This window comes from Onychostoma macrolepis, chromosome 17 (genome assembly GCF_012432095.1).
Source record: "Onychostoma macrolepis isolate SWU-2019 chromosome 17, ASM1243209v1, whole genome shotgun sequence".
In the NCBI taxonomy this organism is placed as follows: domain Eukaryota; kingdom Metazoa; phylum Chordata; class Actinopteri; order Cypriniformes; family Cyprinidae; genus Onychostoma; species Onychostoma macrolepis.
The window spans coordinates 25,612,127-25,629,870 of NC_081171.1; the positions used below are offsets into that span (position 1 = coordinate 25,612,127).

Genomic DNA, 17,744 nt, shown 5'->3' on the forward strand with positions numbered 1-17,744 from the left:
TTCTCAATAATTTGCATCTACACGTCTACTAACTCTCAGAGTAGACTGTTAGGGTTTACACTGTTAGACATTTCTGTAATTTCCACAGTTATTTACTGTATATCACCCAGTATAATACTGCAAATTCCCTTTACAGTAAGTAACTGTAATACCCTTTGCATCATGGGAATTTTCTGTGACGTCAGACCCCACATACAGAGACTACTATATTTTTTTAAATTGCTGTATACAACTGTAACGGTCTCTTTGGCGCCATTATACTGAGGTCGTTTTATTTTCCTAATTTCTTACATTTGGATTGACACAATTTGCCCAACACCGTGTCTACAACGCCGCAGCAGCTTGGGACTGACTACACTGGATGTGTTACATCGCTTGTAATGATTGGAAAATCCGTTTGTACTTCGTGTCAGAAACAGCGCGAGCACTTGTAGTACATCTGTACATCAGAAATATACCGGGGCATCACATTACTGTCCGCATCCACTGTAGATAATATATATAATGGGTTCTATATTGTTTTTTATCGAGTCGCGCCTCGCCGCGCCACTCGCGTACGAGGAAGACACGGAAGCAGCGGGCAGCGTCGCGGGTTTTCCCGGGGATGAACCTGCAAGAGTGGGAGAGCTCCGGAGAACATCTGCGCTGTGTGTTGATGCACCTTACGAGAGAAAAAGACCAGCAAGCAAGGTACAAATATATGTACGTTTGTCTGTGTGTTTGTGTCAGATTTTTGCACAATAGTTTAACCCATAGTAACATTTACTAGTCAACATGGCGGTTACAGAACTTTACCATGGTAAACTGCGCTGTCGTTTCAAACGACTTTTGTCAGCTTATTGAATTAAGTTACCGAATTAAAATTGTTTTTAACGAGCAACACTTATCTTATATTAACATTAGGTTAACTAATGTGAAATTTAGTTCAGGTGTTAGTAGTTAATGTTGGCCAGTAGCCTGAGAAAATAAAATCATGTTAGCTAGGTTAAACTAGTTGTATGGCTAGCTGCCTTTCTAGTTTTAGAATTAGTTTGTTATAGTTTTTAATGGAATTTAAGATTTACTGCATTTTTTTGTATTTGTGTTTTAAAGGCAACTGCAATGAAGCATCAAGAAAGACATGGACATGCCAGCCACCCTGAGACTGATAATTCATGGTAAGAGAACAGCTATGGTTTTGAGAGGTTTGTGTATTCTATATGAGGTTTGCCTTTTAAAAGTGTGCCATTTCTTCTACTTGTTTTTCAGAGAAGACATTTCTGTCAAAGTGGATGGTGAGCAAAGATGGTGGCCACGTTTTGGAGCAGCACCTGGGTTTTGCAGATGGCTATGTATTCTTTGGCTGCTTTTCTTTATGTTTCTGTTGCCTAAATATTCTTTGTGAGGATAAATCACAACAAAATGCACTGCAAACCGTCCTAAGACCGGATAAATGGTGAAGATGCACTGTTCCAGAGTTGGAAGACTATATTTTTATGTGTTATACATGCAATGTTTTAAATAAAGAATTTGATATTTTGTAATTATTGTGTCTGTTTTAATTGAATGCCAGTAGTACCTATGTAGAGTAAAAATAAAATCCAATGAAATCTATATTAAAATGAATGAATTACAGTAGTATACTGAAAAATCAAATACAGTTTGCTACTGTAAATTGTAATTACAGTAACTTACTGGCAACAGTGTTGCCAGTAAGTTACTGTAAAAACCCTTTGAAATGTCTAACAGTGTAGGGTTAGTAGAATAAGTTGACATATACTTGCAAAGATTCTGATAGTCAGTATGGTGTGGACCCATCAAAATAAAGTGTTAGAAGATATTAAGCAGACAGTCTACTAATACTCTAATGACTGCTAGTTGGCATGTAGTTGCAAAGTTACTTACTGTTAGTAGAATGTCTAAAGTGGACTATCAAAATAAAGTGTTACCAGTTTATGTATATACAGTACTTTTATTTTTTAAGATTAAGTGTTTGTTTTTTTTTTGTTTTGTTTTTTTTCAAGCAATTGTTAGATGCCAGTGTTTCCTGTCATAGCTATGCAAATATGTGATTTCAAAAACAGTATCATAGCTAAATTATTTCTTGTTTTGGTTTTAAATCTGTATTTAAAGCTGCAGTCTGTAAGTTTTGCCTCTTTGTCACCATCCCTGTTTGAAAACCTGGAATTGCAGCTCTACGGAATTATCTTCCTTGCATGGGGTTGTACTCCGGCACAGCTCCAGCGTGGATGAATCTAATGTTTTGAGGAGTATGTGTGTCAGTCTGTCAGTCACCGCACCGGTGTGGATCCTGTACTTAGGAATCACAGATTCTAGCCTACGTCTTGGAATATATGACCCAAATAAGAATTTTCACCATATATTGCCATCTGAACAAGTAAGTAACAAGTCTGCCACGTTTGTTCTGACCAACTGAGGAAAAAAAAACATTACAATAAATCGTGCTATCAATGGTAATTAAATCTAACGATCGGTTAGCTCATATCACATCAAACAGTGCAAATTATTATTATTGTTATACTTTATTCTCAAATTATTCATGTTGACAACATCAGCATTGCTTGACAATAAGTATAGTGTGTATTAGCGTGTAGATTTCAATTTCTGTACAGTCTATTAATTGTCATACCATTCGAATTTCATATTAAGAAATTATTTTAACCCAAAAAGCAAACTATGCTCCCTTCGAACTGGTTTTCTTTAAAATACAAATATTGTGTAATCCCAGGCTATTTGTAATCAGAAGCACATTTAAAACTGGAATATAATTTAATTTCATTTACTTGTGTTTCATAAACACATAATCCTTTCTGGATTACAATCCACGATCAAAATGATATATTTAATTATTCCAGCTGCTGTGAGAAAAGGCTATAAATGATCTGCCACCTGCAGGATCCTGACATTCAATAGCCTAGTAGCCGGGACAACTTCTTTATGTTTACAGACATGACGTAAAGACGCAGCGCCATGCTCGAATTTCCCGCTAAAACCTCCCGGTACCACTCAAATTAAAAAAACATTATTATAAACTAACCGTTGTGAATTGGGCTAAAGTAAGGTGATAATTTTGAACACTGGCTGGTTATGTACTTGCTCAAATATTAATTTTGGATATTTTTTAACCAAAAAAAATTACGGACTGCAGCTTTAACCTCAGAATGATCTCAAAGTAAGTCAGATTCTGTGGTGGCTGGGCTTTAAAATTAGATTATTATATTCTTAATTCAAGTGATGAAGAATTTCAACAGTCTGACTATCAGTGTTGAATGCTACTGTAACGTTAACCCTGCCTGCTTTACATGTTTGAAAATGATTAATAGTTGAAAACATTAGAAATATAGAGAAGTTATCAGAAAGTAATCCAATGTAATCAGTTAAATTACTTTAATAAAGCAACTAAAACAGTTACACTACTTATTACATTTTAAATAGGGTAACTTGTAATCTGTAACCTATTACATTTCCAAAGTAACCTTCCCAACACTATAGTTATCGTTTATCTTGTTCTGAAGGTTTAAAATATTAACACATTTCAAAAAGAAGGAAAGAAGAAGAAAAAAACAAAAAAAAAACATGCATCATAATGTATCTTAGTTTAATGTTAGCCTGCTATTGACACATTCTGATTTTTGAGATGAGCACGCTAAAAAAGACAACATGCAACAAAGCCATCGCATTTGGCCCTGGCCACCAAGTTTAGATCACACTTTCATCATAATTTAGTCATATTGGCTTTACAGACTCACCACTGCCTAAAAATGTTGATCAAAATATTGCTTCATGTCCGTGTGCTTGTCTGTCAGTCTGACTATTTAATCTAACAAATATTTTCTTGTTATTCAGTAGAATTCATTATTATTATTTATTAATTTTTTTGTCCCTTAACTTAGGGCATATCCCTACACACATTTGCAATAACTCATAGCTGTTCAACTACAAGTACTTACAGTTCCCAAGTTATTTAATTGTTTAAAGTATGCAGTACCACTGCTCACTATACGCAGATTATGCAGTCTTTGTAGGGCACCAAGGAGGCACCATTTCATGTCCTCGGGGGCACAAAACAGAAGCTATTTTAACTGAGAGGACCCATGCCAACCAGTGCACCCTTGCCTATTGGCAACCTTGAAAGCATGCTGTCTGGTACTCAGAATCTGCTGATTACAGTCACAAGTCTCTGTATGTAATAGGAACATATTACCATGACCCAATTCTTCCATGTTTTTATTTGCTTTTAATCAAAGTTCTACTATATGCTAAACTCTTTAATTCAGAGGAGAATTAATTACAACAAATGTTGTCCATAATTTTGTGAAATATAAATTGATATATGACTGTTAAGCACTGGGGCATGAAAACAATAGCTTGTCTATGAGTATACCATTACACCAAAGCATATGAGCTTTTACAAGATTATAATTGGAACCCAAAGTCTGACACAGACTTGCCACTAATCTTGAAATGAACCTACTTAAATGCACGTAGTAAAGAAAAATAAAAAATAAGAAAATAAAAAAAAACCTTTATTTAGGCTGTCATAGGTGAAACTTGATTATCACTGAGACAGCAAACTCTCTGCAGCTGTTGAGAAGTGGTAACTGCCTTGGCAACAGATTGTGACAACATACAGAAGTTGACAAGATCTTGGTACATTAATGAGCTAGAAGAAAGTGTGCCATGGATAACACACTCAGCATTAGCCTGATAATGATGCATATTTTATTCATATGCAGCAAAAGTGCATACCAGGATGCCATTTCAAGGTGTTTACAAACATAGGAACTTTATTTTTAGTCAATGTCATTGCCTTTGTGCACTCTTTATTATTGTAGCCAACGTGACTGCACCTTTGTTGGACTTCTGTGGCATCTTTGTCAGACACTGCAGTTAAGTCTAGGCTAAGTGAGTGGTTTATTTTCTAAAGAAACATTAATTTACTCTCTGGCTATTGATGCAGAGGGTGTTGTAAACATGGAAGAATCTTCTGGCAAATATTGCGTTCTGCTACTGTTCTTAAAGGAAAACGCCACCGTTTTTCCATATTCCAATATGTTCTTCCCTCAACTTAGACGAGTTGATACGTACCTCTCCTCTTTAAGGGACACAGGCCATGCACCTTTCTGTTAGCTTGTCTTAAATGAAAGAGCATATAGACATTTATACACCCACAGCTTCAAACTTAATATTTAATTTCAGAGTTCTGAATAATATGTTAAAAACTGCTATTCATGTATACAAAATTGCTTGCAACTAGATTATTGGAAAGTTACATCCACGCAGGTTGAAATTAGTAGTCCACAGGCAGTCTGTTCTTTTTCATTTGCAACTTTGCAAGCAATTAATGCAAAGTGCTTGTGGGAAATGCATAACCATTAAACTCCAAGAGAGGACCTTTGACCGTGTTTACACACTCTAGAACAGGGGTCGGAAACCTTTTTGACATGAAGTGCCATTTTCATTTTTCTTGTTAATCACTGTGCACATCCACCCAGCCCACCTGGTGCTAGAAGCTGAACTCTATTTCCCAGCATGCACCATTACGTGAATAATTTATTCAAATTATTACAGCTGTGATTCAGCTGGAGTGTTTAACTTCATATACACCTCATATCTGAATAAAACAGACTGATTATGATAAAAGGAGAAATTATTACTGATGGTGGTTGTTTGATATTCAAAGATTTATATTTGACCTGTGTGTCTAAGGTTGCTGACCCCTCCGTTTAAACATTTAGATGTTTGAATTAAGTGCAAGTTTTTCTGTTCAGTCTTGACACATGGCCTCTCAGTGCTGTTTAGTTTTAGATAAAAAGAGGTTTGCAAGCCACAGGAATAGAGCCTGGCTCAGCTTATCTAGAACCCATTTTCATGTCCATTAGGGCTACATATGGAAGGTTTTGCACCAGTAAAAAACTAATTATGAATCCCATTGGGATAATGCAATGAGTAAAAAAAAAATGAAAAAAAAAAAAATGAAAAGGTTGGGTTTTATGGTCATTACTTTTAATGCAGTCATACATAAGTGAAGATCTTATTAGAAAGTACAAAGGATTCTTTAATGTGAATTAATTTTTTATACTCTCAGTGGAGAATGGGCAAAGGCATTAGTTACTCATTTGGACAGGGTCTGGGGATTCTGCTGAGTATCTTCTGTCTAGTTAGTCTGATTACTTTTTGTTGTTGTATTTGGTTTCATTGCAAGTGATCATTTACTACTATATTGCCAACCTATAGCCCATCTCCTCTAGTCAATTTGTGCCTCAGCAAAAGTTGCTGATGACTAAAAGTTAGGAATCACATTCAGATTTAAAACATATTTAGAATGTACAAGAAAAACATGTACAAGTACAATCATGTACAATGTAATGATCATTTTTAATCTCCAAATAACCAAGTGGGTAATAATTCATTCAAATTTATATATTTGTTAGGCAGAAATGTTTTCTGATAATTTTTGCAAAGAAAAGTGCACATAGTGGCTTATTAAACTGGATTGTGGATGGAATAAAATGGACAGTTTTGAGTTAAAATAATCACAGCCACAAATGTCTAAATAATTTGCCTCTCACAGGCTGCCATATTTCACACTGATTCCACCTTGAAATATAATAACAAATATAGATAAAGCAATTAATCCATGGCTCAAATCTGTTAAATAAAAGAAACAAATCAAGCCTTGTAATTCCCTTTTGGTGATTTGTTATTGGTTCATCAGCTTATGCATTACCTTATCCAAAACAAGCACTGGGTCCTAATACAAGTGCTAATTAACTAAAATAACATAGTGCTCACTAATTAACTAAAATGACACAGTGCTAGCTAATTAACTCAAATAACATAGCATGATAACAGCAGGAGCTTAATGAAGCATTTGGAACATTTTAGAAGTGTCATAAGATTTGCATGTGAATATGTTTGGAGCTGTACAGCCTTCAGGAAGTGAAAACAAACACCATTATGGAAGAAATATAAATATATTCTTTGGCATGGGTACGGTACATTTAGTACATTTATTTGTTCCCAGTAAATGGAAGAAGAGATGTACTTAACCTCAACCTTAAAGGGTTAGTTCACCCAATAATGAAAATTATCCTGTTATTTACTCACCCTCAAGCCATCCTAGGTGTATATGACTTTCTCCTTTCAGACGATTCCAGGTGGAGTTATATAAAAAAAATGTCCTGGATCTTCTAAGCTCTATCATTGCAGTCAGCGGGTGTTTCTGTTAAACAGTCCAAAAGACGTAAAATAAAGTGCGCAAATCCATAAAAAAACATGCCTCACACGGCTCCGGGGGATGAATAAAGGCGTCCTGTTACGAATCCATGTGTTTTTGTAAGAAAAATATCATTATTTCATACATAATAAACACATCTCTCTCACGTCATCTAACTGTAATTTTTATTTTTATTTATTTATTTATTTTTTTTATTATGCAATAACAGAACAACAAATACAATTACAAAGACAAAGTAAGAACAAAAGACAATGAGGGTTACAAACAATAATCCAAAGCATACTATGTTAGCTTTTAAGACTTACACCATGAAAGAGCCTTACATGCAATATAATTATTAGAGTTTCTTAAAGAGTTTACGTACACATCAAAATCTTTCCTGAAAATAAAAAAGTAAGGCGTTTTCTTTGAAAATTTACATTTGTGAATGTAAAATTTAGCAAGAAATGGCAATATATTAATAATAAGAGAGAACAAAACAAAACGCCGGCCATGAATTAGAAGCACAAAACGAGGATTTGTTAAGAAAAATGTCGAAGGATTTCGATATAAGCCAAGAGGAGACTGTTATTCCTTTGGTAAAGTAAGGAAACGTTGCTTCCTTTGACAGTTAGCGGAAGTTACACAAAACTGTTTATATCGTTTTAAATATGGATTTTTTGTTTTTTTTACAAAAACGCATCGATTCGTTACAGGAGGCCTTTATACACCCCCCGGTGCCGTGTGAGGTATATTTTTTATATGGATTCGCAGACTTTATTTTACGTGTTTTGGACTGTGTAGCAGAACACCCGCTGACTGCAATAATAGCGATTAGAAGAGCCAGGACAATTTTGAATCTTACTCTGATTGAATTCATCTGAAAGAAGAAAGTCATATACACCTAGGATGCCTTGAGGGTGAGTAAAACATGAACTAATTTTCATTTTTGGGTGAACTAACCTGTGAAGCACCTCCTTCCTCCATTCCTCGACAGGTCCAACTGTACTTATGAGCAGTTTTAGTTTCTATTAATCTTCCATGAATTTGTATATTTACCAAAAAATAAAAAAATAAAAAGTGTGTGTGTGTGTGTGTGTGTGGTTGGGTTGGCTACTATCCCTACTACAGTGTACTTTATTCATAGGAAAAAAGTGACTTTTTATCCTTTTCTTATTCGTTATTGAATGTTATATTTTGCACACAGCTTCCAAACAGAAACAAAGTTTTCTCTATTCCATTTGAAAGTCAATTGGCCAAACCATCTTTATCAGCTCAAGCTCAGCAGCAAAGCAAAAAAAAAAAAAATTGTAATCAGCCTGAGGACCACTGAGAAGCATTCACAGATAACAGAGCAGAAATGTGGGTCAAGCGTGTAAAAGAAAGAAGATACAGCACTGACCCGTACTGTTGGATCACTCTGCTGATTCCTGTTTCTGCAGTGATGACCCCGACAAAGTCATGTAGCAGTTAGTCGCCATATGAAAAGTACATTTCCTCATCTTGTCTTTAAACATACTTCAGCTCTGCAGGATGAAGGTTAAACTGGCTCGTCCGCATGAATTATACTCATTTATTAATTGTGCTTTTGGCACAGCATTTAGTCTGCTTATCAGCACAGTGTATTAATGAGCAATAAAACGAGCATGTAATGAGTGAAGGAAAACTGCTCTAGCCTTACTGGCAGAATGTCAGGAAAATAAAATTCAAAGGCGTCTTTTGATGCCATAGCGTTTTCTTATTCTAGATCTCCTGGTGTAGAGAATGCCCTTGGCAAGATTTCTTCAAACTCAGATAAAATAAAGGAAGTCTGAAAGATATGCAACATGAAAACTGGTGGTTAAACACAAGTCATTTTCTATTGCATAAAAACACTGAATTAACATTGACTGTACCCCAAGTTTTTGTTGTGTAATGAGATTCAATGTGTTTTCCTTTTCCTCGGTGGTTGATGCATTAGTTTCACTGTGTTTGTAAGGTTTAATTTAAATATAGATGTAATGTATGGCCTCTTGTGTCCACAGGTATATTGTTTATTTAGCTGCAGAATTGACAACAGGAACTAAATGAAGTACAGTGTTCAAATATTTAGACCTCTGGGAAACGGGATTGTCTTAAGCGTTCTTGTTCGCAACAAAATCAATTAGCTCAGTCTTGTGATTAATGAATGTGTCTATTATTTCTTGGCTTGTCTAGAGTTGTACAAACCCCTCATACATCACATACTTTAATATCGATTTTATGTCAGACTTTCTTACACAATGGGTTTCCGAAGATCTGCTGTCAGTTGCAGTCTATACCACACGTGACATCAAAACACAAAACAAAAGCAACTATTTGGTCAACAATAAAAGACGACATGCAGGTGTTTTCAGAATGACCTTGCATTGTTGTTGTTTTTTACAAATAATTACATCACAGTAATAATGTGAATTAATAAAAAAAAGAAAATAATAATAATAATGTTGACCCCTTTATAAATTAACTTAAGTTATGAAATTATATATTCAAATTAATTTTAAAACACATACAGACAAGACATATAATTGGTCTGCAGTGATAAAAGCACATTTGTTACCATAGTATGCAAAATAAATTAAATTAATTAAAAAAATTTGGAACTCGGCATTAAACTGTTTGGATTACATCTGTTGTGACATATTTCCAGGTGAAACTGAATTTTTAATAAGAAATTCTTGATTTGAACTGATTAAAACTTGATGACAGTTTTCTGAAGGGGTGGGTTTGAAAAAAAAAAAAAAAAAAAAAAAAAAGATGGATTGGTGATTTTTTTTTTCATGTTTTTTTTTAATTTTTTTAATTTTTAAAATAGGTGCATTTTTTCTTCTTGAAATCAATGCATAGATTTCTCTGCATGAAAATGTGTCTGAGGTGTCATGTATTAGTTACCAATACATTTAGTCACCCTCAAAAACCTTTGTCCAGTCACTTGTTTCTGGTTCAAATCATTTCATCATTAATGCAGTGTCTGGATGTGTATACATTTGTTTCCCCTTTGCTTGCTTGCATTCAGCTTGGTTTAAAAATCTCAATGGCATTCTTGCTGTAAGCTGCCATGGCAAAACAAAGCCATGTGCTCCAAAGCTGCTGTTCAAATAATATCCTCAAGATTAATTGTCAATGAACTGGCACAAATAAATTCTCATCAGTAATTTTCCTGAGGTTCCAGCAGAGCCATTTCTCAAAGAAAATTATAATATTTTTCTGCTGTCTTATATCATGCTGTGAGAGCAGCAGAAGTTTGTTTTCCTCTAAACAAACTGATTACAAGAAATATCGGGTCATAAAACAGAATGCAGCTGACTAAATACTGAATAATGTTTTACATTTAACCATTTTTTAACTACAGTGGGAAAAATAAATAAATAAAATATGGATCCCCTGCTGATTTTGTACGTTTGCCCACTGACAGAAATGATCAGTCTATAATTTTAATGGTAGGTTTATTTGAACAGTGAGAGACAGAATAACAACTAAAGAATCAAGAAAGACGCATTTCAAAAAAAGTTAAGATTTGCATTTTAATGAGTGAAATAAGGATTTGACCCCTCCGCAAAAACTATTACTTGGTGGCAAAACCATTGTTGGCAATCACAGAGGTCAGATGTTTCTTGAAGTTGGCCACACATCTCAGGAGGGATTTTGTCCCACTCCTCTTTGCAGATCCTCTCCAGGTCATTAAGGTTTTAAGGCTGACGTTTGGCAACTCGAACCTTCAGCTCCCTCCACAAAGTTTCTATGGGATTAAGGTCTGGAGACTGGATAGGCCACTCCAGGACCTTAATGTGCTTCTTCTTGAGCCAGTCCTTTGTTGCCTTGGCCGTGTGTGTTTTGGGTCATTGTCATGCTGTTGTCCTGTCCCCTTAGCAGAAAAACACCCCCAAAGCATAATGTTTCCATCTCCATGTTTGACGGTGGGGATGGTGTTCTTGGGGTCATAGGCAATATTCCTCCTCCTCCAAACACGGCGAGTTGAGTTGATGCCAAAGAGCTCAATTTTGGTCTCATCTGACCACAACACTTTCACCCAGTTCTCCTCTGAATCATTGGCAAACTTCAGACGGGCCTGTACATGTGCTTTCTTGAGAAGGGGGACCTTGCGGGCGCTGCAGGATTTCAGTCCTTCATGGCGTACTGTGTTACCAATTGTTTTCTTGGTGACTATGGTCCTCCCGTGTAGTTCTGGACTGATTCCTCACCGTTCTCATGATCATTGAAACTCCACGAGGTGAGATCTTGCATGGAGCCCCAGACTGAGGGAGATTGACAGTTATTTTGTGTTTCTTCCATTTGCGAATAATTGCACCAACTGTTGTCACCTTCTCACGGAGCAGCTTAGCGATGGTCTTGTAGCCCATTCCAGCCATCAGTAAGATAACATATATGATAAAATGATGAAGTATACACTGTAAAAAAAAAAAGTTGAGTAAACTTAAAATAATAAGGCAACCTATCGCAAGCGCTTTTTTGAGTAAACTCAACAAACAGGGACTGAAGTCCACCCAACTCAAAAGATTACGTTAAGGTTACAAGTTGACACAACATAAATTGTCATGTTTACCTAATGAATTACAGAACTAAATATTTTTTGTTTACTGAACAAATAGGCCTAGACTGATTTATTATATATTATTTAAATAGTCTAATTAAAGAAGAGACCATAACATAGGTCAAATAATTTTTATTTATTTAAACATTCTGTGTCCAATGCACAGCAATGACATAACAGTATCAAATATTGCCTTTTAACTTCTTAACATTATACACTGAATTCAATGCATTGAATGTTAAAGAAATCCACAAAACCGGTGTTAATTATACCATACAATGTTAGCTGTCCTGTGACATGAGGCACATTTGCAAATGTACTTAACATTTTGGTAGATTTTAAAGTAACAATTATGTGAAAACTTCTATTCTGCATATTTTAACATCAACCTAAATGTTCCTCAAAAACAATTTGCCATTATATATATAAGAAAAAATAAAGCATCCGAGTACACTACAAACCCTACTCAGCAGCTATAAGTACACTGTACTTTTTTCTTGTCAGAACATACACTGATATGCCTGTAATCGAATCTTGACCCAGATCTTTGGAAGTAGAGTGTCTACACATAAATAAAATACAATTACTTTGTCCAGGAAAAAAAAAAAAACACTAGGAGAAACTCCAGCCTGAAGAGATCGTTCACCCAAAAATGAAAGTTTTTTCATCATTTACTCTAATTTACAACTGGAGTTTTTCTAAACCTGACTTTCTTTCTTCTTTTGATCACAGAAGATGATATTGTGAAGAATGCTGATAACCGATCAGTTGAAGGTAGTCACTGACTGGCTGCCATAGGATTAAAATATTATGACAGTCAACCCTTTAGTTGTCAGCTTTCTTCACAATATCTTCTTCTGTGTTCAAGAAAAAGAAAGAAAATCACAGGTCTGGAACAACATGAGAGTGAGTAAATAATGAACTTTCATTTTGGGTGAATTTTCCCTTTAAGGCAAAGGCTGAAACAATCAAACAAACAAATAAACAAAAACCTTAGCAGTAATTAGCACACTGAATGAAAACAGGTGTTTTTTGTAGTCATTAAGTATAAAAGTATTTAAAAAAAGCCAACGCAAGAACGTCATTTAAGTGGCTTCATCCATTTAGCAAAGTTTGGATTTCAATGACTGCACTCTAGCTGAGCAGGTACCACCTAGATCCATGATGACTTCAAAAGTGTACTTCAATTCTTTCAGATATTCCATGTTAAATGCATATAAGAGGCCAAACAAATATGCAAATGCAGATGGAAGATCTTTAATGTCCTCAAGCACAATGGCCTCCTCCAAGATTATGGCCATGTTGATAACAGTGGGCTGCGATGTAACACCGGCAACATCATCTTCCTCCACAGTCAGAATTCCAATCTTTACACCTTTGGTGCAGCAGTTCACAGAATTCGTATCCTGGGAGAATAATGGATGGGAGGTAGGTATTAATGGAAGTGTAAATTTACATATAATAATAATAATAATAATTACTATTATTATTTAGAGGTGCAACGATGCGTGTATTTGTACAGAATGGTTCACTGGGCAAATTCCAAATGGAAGTGATAATCCCTATGTCCTACTCCTTCAAAAGGTAGAGTCCTTGGAGTGGGGACTTTTGGGTGAGCAGGGCACGTGCCTGCCCTTCCATTGGGAATTTGCCCGGTGAACCGCTCTGTACGAATACACGTGCGTTACACCCCTATTATTATTATTATTATTGTTTGTTGTGTAAATAAACTGAATACATGTAAAATATATATAGTTTACAAATGGATTTGGAAATAGGGTATGAAAATGGTAATTTACCAGGCATATCTTGAGCAAATTTGCTGACTTCTCAAGCAGGAAAAGTAGCAATCCCTCAAGAGCCGTTGTTTTACGATGTTTGGTAATGTCACTCACCTTAAAAAACAAAACAAAACAAACAAACATATATTTTGTTTATAAAATCTGCATTTGTTCTTTCTGCTTTAGGAGGTGAAGGTACAGTACACCCAAAAATGATTCTGTCATCTTTTACTCTAACCCACGTTAATCCAAACCCATATAATATAGGAAGATGTCTACACGGTCAATGCATTTTTTACATGATAAATAAAATACAGTCGATTATAAAACATGATAACTACGTACCAGTGATTTTATAGAAAAGCTGGATTTATCTGGCACGTCAGCTTTGAAAAGAACTCAATGTGCACAACATCAGAAACACGCTGCGAAATAGATTAGGCCGTCAGTTTGAGAAGAGCAAAACATTAATTATACATGGCAAATAAAATACAGTCGATTATGAAAAATAAAAAAAAGTACTTACTTAATTTTATAGAAAAGCTGGATCGATCAAGCACGACGCCACTCGTCCTTCACGTTAGCATCGACAACCACACAAAAGTGCGCGAAAACAGAAACACGCTGCAAAATAGATTAGGCCGTAAGTTTGAGAAGACCACATTCATTATACATGGCAAATAAAATTGATCGATTATAAAATATTATTACTACATACCAGGCACGATATCACCCCTCATCAGCATCAACTTTTTGAAATCTGCGTCATACAGCCGAAGTAGCTGAAGTATCAAAGTGCGCATGCGTTCAAGGTTCAAACTGCGCACGCGCTAACAAGAAACGTTAGAATCAATGAAAACTTAAACTTCTTAGTTAGATCAACAAAATATTGCATGTTTTTAACATTTAAGCAACGAATTTGTTGAATCAACTTAGTATAATGCATGAACACTTCCAATGAAAATATCATAGTTCATTTTACTGTTTTATGTTTATTAGGAGGACTTTTTGAAAGTTGGCTTTTTTACAGTGTATATATACACACACAGAGAATGAAAGAAAAACAAGATAGATGGAGGTTGACATATGAAAGTTAACTGAAATACTGCAGCAGGTGATATACCATTATTTCTAATCTACAAATGCAATTGGCAGGGAAACAAAAGATGATGTTCTTTTATTTCTTTCCAGGAGTGTTTTATTTTTATTATTATTATTATTATTATTTTTTTTTTTTACATATCCTCACTGTTGTGGCTTTATTGGAAATCAACTCCAACAAGATTAGGAGGTGAAAATCCTTTCTGATTTAATTCAAGGTGTCAAAAGGAGAATCACAGTATAACTGTAATAACGTCAGGTGTGCATTAGGCAGAGCTGAGCAATTTGAAGATTTTCTTTTTTTTTTTTTTTCTTAAATTGTTGAATTGTATTATGGTTAAGAAACCTCTCAGCAGATATATAAATGTCCTAGATGTTCTTAAAATCACATTATCTTTATAATTATAATTTTGCACTCTGTTTGCCATTAATTCAAATTCAGGAATTCAATTGCCATTTTAAAGCCTCAAGCTTCTCGGTTTAATTCTGAATGGCAGACAGCCCAGATATTAGGTCATCAAGGGTCCCTGTAGCAATTACTATGTTGTCTTAACTCTGTTTTTCTAGCAATTTAGAGTCAGAGTGTTATCAGACTGAGACATTAAATAAGTTATCATGCTAGTGGACATGAAGGATTTTTTTTTATTTTTATAGATGATCTGCCCTGTGATTTTTGTTCAGGTGATGAAAATAGAATGAGTTACAGTGTGCATTCTGTCATCCACCTGTAGGTACTAATTCACAAATCTATGCAACTGCTTTCATAATGGGTTTCAGTTGGACTATATGCAACCAAGTCTGGCTACTATCTGCCAACCCTGTTCTATTAAATTAACACTCAAAACATTTTCAACAGTATGAAGTTAGTCAAAAGTTTTTACCCAGTAACACACTTTATTAAAGGTAAAAGAAATTCCAGAAATTATGAGGAAGAAGGCGATTGAAATACAACTATAATCAGCCTGCGAAAGGTTACAAAGTGATTTCAAAGACTCTTGGAACCACAGTGAAAGACATTATTTTTAAATGGAAAAACTTGGCACAGTAGCGAACTTTACTTGAAGTGACCAACCTTCCAAAATGTGTCCAATAGCACAGCTGTGACTCATCCAGGAAGTTACAAAAGACTCAAGGAGTCAAGGACAACATCAAAGGAACCACACGCCTCAATGTTCATGACTCTACTATTCCAAAGACACTGGGCAAAAAAGTAATCCGTGGAAGAGTGGCTAGGCAAAAGCAGCGCTAACATAGAAGCAAAATTAAGGCTCAATTGAATTTTACAAATTCTTGATCTTGATGATCCTCAAATCTTTGGGAGAATTCATGTATTTATTTAATTATTTATTTATTGTGGACTGATGAGTCAAAAATGGAACTGTTTGGAAGAGGATTGAGTCTGTATGTTGAAGCTCGAATGCAACTATGCAGCAAGACAATGATCCAGTCCACCTCTGAAAGGCTCAAAAAAGCAAAAGTGAAGTTTCTAGTCAAACTCCTGACATGTACCCAATTGAGATGCTGTAGCAGGAATTTAAATGGGCAGTTCATGCTCGAACACCTGCCAATGTGTCTGAACTAAAGCAGTGTGTGGGCCACAATTCCACCACGGCACTCTGAAAGACTGATCTCCAGTTATCAAAAGCGTTTAGTAGAAGTTATTGCTGAAAAAGGTGCCACAATTGTATTGTAAGATTGAGACAGCAGTAAGTTATCCATGTGAGTGACAGGTGTTGGATAAATTTTTATTTTTTATTTATTATTTTTAATAAATAAATAAACAAACAAACAAATGTGTGAATGAATGAACGAACAAACAATAAATAAAAAAATAATATTCATTAATCATGAAGTTATTATTGAACAGTTCATAAATTATATATTTACATTTTAAACATCTTCATATATCGATGTATCACTTTGACTGAGATTGTAGTTTATAACATATTCATAACACATCATTTAACAACAAAAAAAAAATCATAAAAGGGAATATCTTGCCCTGCTACTGAATTAGATCCCTTACCTAAGGCAATTTTTAAAGTTTATGTTTATTATAACATACTAAATCAAACTTTCAATGTTAATTTTAACCTTAAGTTATTATTATATATTTTTTTATTATTATTATTATAATTTTTGTATAATTACAATGGCAATAAAGACAATTATCAAATGTTTATTTATTTTTCTTTCATAATATTACATGATGTATCATTATCGTGTACATTATCCTAAACTTGTAGGGTATACTAGTTTTAAGGAGGGTATCTTCCCCCATCTACCCCCTACCCCCGCCCTTTTTTCTTTTTACATTTTCTTTAAATTTGTGGCAACATGAAGTAAAACATATTCCAACAAAGGCAGAAGCTTTAAACCTGAGAATCAAGATTCTCCCTTGTATTTTCCACTTTACAAAAATTCAGCCAAGAAAGCTGAACAGGGTAATGGAGCAGGCAAGATTGGGGCAGCTATTTTTGCTTTTATTTGAGATTGACTTCAGAATAAGAAGTCAAGCAAGCTCACAGTAGAGTAATGATTGCAGTGGGACTGATCAAAGACAAAGTCAGCAGCTTCTTGCGCCTGGTTAAATCACATCTTCACTACTCTCTTCAGAAGTTTCAGACTGGTCAGCACCAAGGAGGTCTATAATACCTGGAGAAAACTGTTAGAATTCAATTCCAGTTCATCTCAATGATTGTTGCCCAAGTGATATGCAGCCCTGAAAATGTAAAACCTGCACTGTAAAAAATAAATAGTTGAGAAAAGGTAAAAAAAAATAAGGCAACTTGATGCAGTAAGACATTCGAGTTCTCTCAACAATAGTTTTTTTAGTTAACCTCGGTAAATATACTTTGTTTAGCCAAGGTAAATTTGTTTGTTCATGCAATGCTGATTGTCTTATTTTGCTAATAGAAAAATTCTTGTCACAGCAACTGAAACATATGGCCCGCGAGGTGACTGTAACGAGGCTGACGAGACGTGAGACATGTGGATCCAAGTGCAAGCTTTTATTTACAGGCATGGTCATAAATACAGGCAGGGTCGAAACAATGGCAAACAGGTATGGCAG

At 35.0% G+C, this 17,744-nt stretch overlaps 2 long non-coding RNA genes across 2 annotated transcripts; one reads left to right on the forward strand and one right to left on the reverse strand.

The window, feature by feature from the left end:
* The first annotated feature begins 356 nt into the window (after positions 1-356).
* On the forward strand, positions 357-1,423 carry LOC131522763 (uncharacterized). Its single transcript, XR_009266629.1, has 3 exons — positions 357-690; positions 1,093-1,157; positions 1,249-1,423. It is a non-coding gene; the product is annotated as an uncharacterized LOC131522763 (long non-coding RNA).
* Positions 1,424-12,813: 11,390 nt separating this feature from the next.
* On the reverse strand, positions 12,814-14,470 carry LOC131523363 (uncharacterized). The gene is made up of 5 exons (XR_009266757.1): positions 14,289-14,470; positions 14,097-14,194; positions 13,916-13,995; positions 13,589-13,684; positions 12,814-13,195 (listed from the first exon to the last, which is right to left on the reverse strand). It is a non-coding gene; the product is annotated as an uncharacterized LOC131523363 (long non-coding RNA).
* Between the last annotated feature and the right edge of the window lie 3,274 nt (positions 14,471-17,744).